Genomic DNA, 6,484 nt, shown 5'->3' with positions numbered 1-6,484 from the left:
AGGGTCTCAGTGCATATCACAACTTCATGTCACTAATCGTAATAGGTACCTATGATATAATTTCTTGTCTCTCCCATACATCTCTCTTAGTATTTTTTAACTTCAATGGCTCCCCAATGTCAAGACAAATCTCCTCAAACTGGTCTGTAAGGTCTTTTAAAAATCTGACCCCATCTACCTTTGCAGTCTCAACTGGTACCTAAGTAAATCAGGCATTAATCAAACAGGTCTTGTCCTGTTATGTGATCATATCTCCATGGTATTGTTCATGCCATGCCTTCTGCTGCAATGGCCTTTCTTTACTTTTGATAGAAAGAACTTTGGTTTAGCTCAATCTCACACATCATCTTCTCCATGATATCACACCCATTCCTTCAATAGGAATTAATCCTCTCCATGCCACTCACAGCATGGGTTTTCTTAGTTGGTTCTGCCTATCACAGAGAGGTCGTAAGAAATTATGAAGTGGATCTACACCTTATCCATCACCTGATCACCACTAGCCCAGCAAGATGCCTTGAACTTAGTAAATGTTCGACAGCTCAGTGAGCCTGAGATGATGCATAAGATAGAGTCAGATTATAGAAGGGGGCTTAAAGGACCTTAAATTCTAGCTTAGTTGATATCTACTAATGACTTGGGGAAAGAGGCACATGTTTCTCAGGGTTTTGGTTTTTTTTTTTTTTTTTTTTCCTTTCCACAATTGATAAAAAATGTTACTGTTGCACTGGGGTAAGAAAATATACACCAAAGCAAAAACAAGAAACCTAACTCACAAATTTTGACTGTGTGATAGGGGACATTATGCCTGTCAGTACCCGGAGGACAAACTGAAACCATGTACTTGGACTAAAAACACAATCAACAAGTGGGGAATATGTGGGTCAAGTGTAGGTGTTCCCCAGAAATCAGCCTGTGCTCCCCAGAAATTAGCATCTTGCCAGGTTCCAGGGTTCTCATCATGCTGCAAGATCACCAGTTTCATCTGTGCAGAGGTAAGGGGCAGAAAATGAGGTGATCAGAGCCAAATCCTGGTAGGGGAATGAAGGCCTTAAGGATATCAATTGGCAGGCTGCACACCCTGCTTCATACTAAGCACGTGGCTGATGCCATCAGGCACCTGAGCATCTGGGCTGTGACAAAGCAGAGCTTTTGAATAAACTTGATCTTCAAGGGTAGCCCTAGGCAGAGGGCTTCAAAGAGGGCCCAGGAATCTCTGAGCAACACTTGAAGACTTTGGCTAAACTAAAAAGCACTGATTTGTGTGAATAAAGGCTTAGATGTTCTTTAAACAGCTCGCTTCACATGCCTGAACCCTATAAACAATGAGACTAGTGTAGATGTATGGTGCTCTAAATATATCTGGAAGATCATCTTGACACACCTAAATTTAATTTGGCTTGCCACATTTTCAAAAGCCAGATCTAATAATGTACGTGCATTACCCACCCCATAATACCAACTACATATACTTTCAGCCACTGCCGCACCCATACCCTTCCCCATCAGATATGCACACACCTGCCTTCATGGAACCTCACCCTGATCCCTCATCTGTACCTGCATACACAGAGGCACGTGTGTATGCAAATGCTTACATCTTCATCAAAACTTGAGATCATACACAGTTTTTCTTCTTCCTCTAGCCTATCCTGAATCCTGCAGCTGTCTGGGGTCATTCCCTGACCCTCCAGCTATACTCTAGGTGGAACAGCTGCGGTCAGAAACTTGGCCAGGACTCCCTGCCAAGAGGGGGTTAGAGGTGGCCTAGTGAACAGCTATTGAGTATAGCTGTGGAATGTGGGTGGAGTCAGAGAAGAAGGGGTGCAGCTGATGCCACTTCAAGAAGGTGGGAAGCTCCACTCCCTTCCCAGAGAGATGACTGAAGGCAGCTGTGTGCTGCTGATGCAGGGAAAACGAGATGGGGAGCTTCACTTCATAGGCAGCACCTGCTGTGTTCTGGAGGGCGCCACCAGGCCATCCCCCGAGTGTGGGCCTTGCTCCAGTGCTCCCGTGTAATGTGGTGGGATGTGGTTGGCTCTCCCACTGCTCTGGTAAGGACTTTAGCCAGACAGATTTGGCAAAGCTTATTGAATTTCTTCATATTTGAGGGCCAGTTTGTGATCCTACATATGAGAATACAGTTTCTTATGCATATTCATGTTTACCTGTACACATAGAAACAACTGCTTTTGGGGATAATTATGGAGATTTTTGAGCAGTAGAAAAAACTGAGGGTTAGCAGGGGTCAGCTAAATGCCTGAGGTTCTCACATACAGACCTGTCTTGGCTGGGAAGCTAATGCTCTCACCGTCACTGAGAAGCAGGACCGCACGGTGAGTCAGACATCCTTCTCTACTCTACACCCAACATTATCTTCCTACTCAAGATTGCTTATTTTGGACCAAAAGATGCCAGTGGGGCCATGGGCTGCCATACTGTTTGGGAATATTTGATATTTGGGAACCTCTAAGTAAGGCTATAGCCAAATCCAGCCTGCTATTTAAAGAGCAATGGCCATCCCAAGCACCAGAGTTATGGTCTTAAATGCAGAGGTTCCTGGAGATTATTTTTAAAACACTGAAGTAGTTGTTGGTATCTACCACTTTCATGGCCCCCCTCACTGTTTTTCAGTGTCTTAGTTCCTCTCTTTCCTACATGACTGATGTTCTCCTATAGCTTCTCTGATAGTAAGGCCTCTGATAAGCTGCTCTACACAGTATAATCTTCCCCTTGTAGTATCCCAGATGGCCAGTTAGCATGAGTAGCAATGTTGTGACTATGGAAGGACCAGGCTTAATAAGTAATTAAAATCCAGCCTGTGGGCACTCATTTGTCCCTGGCACACATCTCCCAAATTTTGAGTCCCTTAGGGCCCCTTCCTTTATCCTATCCTATGCTCCAGCTGATCTGTTCCCCTCCCTTGATTCAGCCATCAGCATTGGTGATATCTTGGATTTGTCTCCTCCTTGGCCATTTCCTCAGCAAAAGCTACTTTCAGGGCCTGACTTCAATTTCAATATTCAATAAGGAAAAATCCATCAGGTGAATGCATTTGCCCCCAGTCTCCCACCATGTAATTCCTTTCTCAGGCTGGGAGTAAGCAACAGAGCTTAAAAATTAATATTTGGATTGAGAAATGATTCCTGTCCTTCATTGGCTGCTATCAAAATTCTTCTCTCAATGTGACGTTGGGAGGACATCATTTGTGAACATAAGGATTCATACCCAAGTATGAGTGACTATGAGTGGTTAATCCAATTTATTACTTTCAGAAAGAAGTATGATGTCTTTCCGATTTGTTTCTAGGTTCCCAATTTCTAAGGAATCTGACCTGACACATCTGGTCCCCTGATATCAGCATTTTTATTCCTTTGCTTCCTCCACAGAACACCTCTTCTTCCAGGCTCTGATATGGTAACCCTCTGGATAACTATACTCCTTGGTGTCTTCTTCAAGGTGGGGCCTACATTGTTCCTTGGGACCCAAACCTCAGAATGCAGTCTCCCCACCAGACTGCCCTCTGATATCCTTAACTTATCACTATATTAACTCGCTGGGAAGTATGAGAAGATGCACCCTCCTTTTCTCCAACACACTCAGCCTGATTCATACAGTCAGTGTTTTTTCATAGAGCAAGGAAGGCCATTGCTGAAAATTATCAGAGTTCATAGGAAACATCGGTCAAGGCCACTTTTCCTTACATAAGCCCATAAATAAAGCATCTAAGGAACCATTGTTCATTCTCCTTTATTGGAGACCTGGACATAACATCTTGCTGCATACCTCACACATATCCCATTTAATTTTCACCTTTATGCCCTAAGATGGTAATTATTTGCCCTATATTATAGTTGAGGAAACTGAGGCTTAGTTATATTAAATAATTTGCTTGAAGTCACCTAGCCAGAAAATGGTTGTTTTAGGGTTCAAAGTCTGCCTGATGCCAAATTCTGCGTTCCTTCCACTAAACCAATCTGGCTAGGAATGATGCGCTGTGATGAATAAATCTCGATGTTTTTCTTCCTTTGAGTTGAAGGCCATCTTAGTGACTAATGGGAACTTTGTTCCTCATTCACCACATTCCACACAGATTATAAAGTAAGGACCCTCGAGACTGGCGTGACCTCATTCTAACTGACCAGCTGGCTCACCTCAGGCCTCAGCCTTTCTCGGCTGGCTGCCAATAAGTGGGACAAACCTGCCTTATTCACCATAACTGTTATTACATCTACATTCCCCACAGGACTGAAGATGCCACTTGGACTTCCCTTTGTCTCAAGGGACTGATATTCATCTGAGAAGCAGAGAGTGAACTGAGCTTGAGAAGTTAAAGCAAATGTACAGTTTGCTCCTGGCCCACGGACAGAACATAAGCTTGGATGTGCAGCTGGGAAAATGTGCTAGGCTCTGAACTACAGATTCCCAATTTGTGAATTTGTGAGGCTTTATAACAAATACTGTGACGGTTGTTACTTAGCGGCAGCTGATATCATCTGCCAGTTTTGCATATATTCCTCTTCATTTTCTAAGGCAAACCACAGATGTTTCATCCCTTGAGATCACACCTGCAGACCTAAAACCAGTCCCCCCCCCCCAAAAAAAAAAACCAATGGGATAGCAGATGTTTTGAAATTGGAACAGTTACATGATTGGACAGGGGGAAAAAAAAACACAACTCTTCTACTACTCCTTTATCAGTACAAATGCCAGGAAGTAACTCTTCTTTTTACTGGAACACAAAAGACTAGCACTCATAACTTTTTCTGTTTCCTCTAATCTAGAAGGCAGTTTTGGCGTTTTATTTACATAAAAGATGAGGGGTTTTATTCCAGCTCTGAGCTTCAACTCACCTTTAATAAATTGTTTCACAGTATTCCTGACCCACTGGTATAAAATAAAGGAGCGCTTTTAAGTCATATGAGGGCATCACATTTGCTGATGCAAAATGTGTTAGTCTGAAAGGAAAGTTAATTAAGCAATAAGACATGACATGACATGAATTATTGTGTAATAATTCATGCCTTCAGCATAGCTAGGCGCAAACCTGAAGGCCAAGTATCCCTCCAGCAACTAAGGCATGAGTTATGCTATAATAACTCAAGCCTGAGAGTTTTCCAACGAAGCAGTGGGGAGAAAGGGAGAAAAGAAAACCAAGGACAAAAAATTGATCTCATACAAGAAAGAGAGGATGAAATGGGGTCATTGTTTAGAACTATATATCTTTTCATGAATGCAATACACTGGTGACAAGAACCTGAGGATGGTGTTCACTGGGATTCTTCTGCTCATTGCTCAGAGCTTTGAGAAGACCCCACACACTTCCAACTTAGGGATTGGTACAACATGCTGAAGAAAATGCTTTGCTAGAAGAATGGGTGCTTGGAAATTTAGCAAGTGCAGTGGGTTCTTTTTGACTCAACGAGGGAAGATCGTTCATCTATTTATAACTTTATGACTTGAAATGTCACCTCCAGTTCTCTGGCTCTGGGGGGAAGTGAGTGTCCTAAGAACCAGAAGCCATCTCCAGTCACCCAAGCCTTCTGCATCTTGAAAACACCATTTCACTTGTTATATGCCCCAGGAAACTGGAGTTGGGTTTTGGGTGAGAACTAAGGTAAGGAAGAGAGTTTCCTTCTTGCAGCTTCAGTTTGACCTGCAGAACTAAGGACAAACTACGTAAAAGCCACAGCACAATGACTTAAATAGACTGAGCCCATTTGGCATCAGATGCAAAAAGCAGGCACTAAATGAGGTCCATAGAGACATCTCCCTGCCTCTTGTCTTCCTCTCATGGGTTCATTGATTTAATGAATGAGGGTGTACCTGTCGGGTCCTAGTTGCTGGACAGGGCCCTGTTAATCTCACAGCTCGATAGCCTGCCGGCCAATCAGCATACTCTGTTAAAATGCAGTTTAATCGAAAACCATCTACAAACAAGCAGGAGCATTTGCCTCCATTTAAACATGGACAAGGAGAACTGATTTGAGATTGACAGGAAGATGTCCTGTCCTGTCCAGCGTCACTCAGCTCAAGGCATACACAGAACAGCTTTCCTCCTTCCCTCGTGCTCTTCTCATTTAACCTCCAGCCCCCGCCTGCACGGAGATGAGCAGTTCAGCAAATCTGCGACTTCAGATCTTACAAGTTTGCTGGTAACATTCCAAAATTCATAGTCAGCCCATGCCTCCCTCCATACGACTAACATATGGTATTAACAAATTTTATCAACACTGTATAAAGGGAACAGCTCCAGAATGTGTTTCTGTTATTCTTACAGTTACTCTGTTGCCTTTCTGCATGGCACTGATATTGCTTCTCCTTGGTCCTGTTTGAAATGCTGATTTTAACATTTCTTTCTCCTCTTAAAGGCTTCCTCATGGAGCTCTCACTTTCTTTGGTGAGTTGCAATTTAGTCTCTTTGTTGAGCAGGTGGGTATCTTAGAATTTCCTATTCTTCTATAAAAAGCTACGGCGGATTGGT

This window comes from Canis lupus, chromosome 11 (genome assembly GCF_011100685.1).
Source record: "Canis lupus familiaris isolate Mischka breed German Shepherd chromosome 11, alternate assembly UU_Cfam_GSD_1.0, whole genome shotgun sequence".
NCBI classification, from domain to species: Eukaryota; Metazoa; Chordata; class Mammalia; order Carnivora; family Canidae; genus Canis; species Canis lupus.
Note: the sequence above shows the minus strand (reverse complement) of the source record.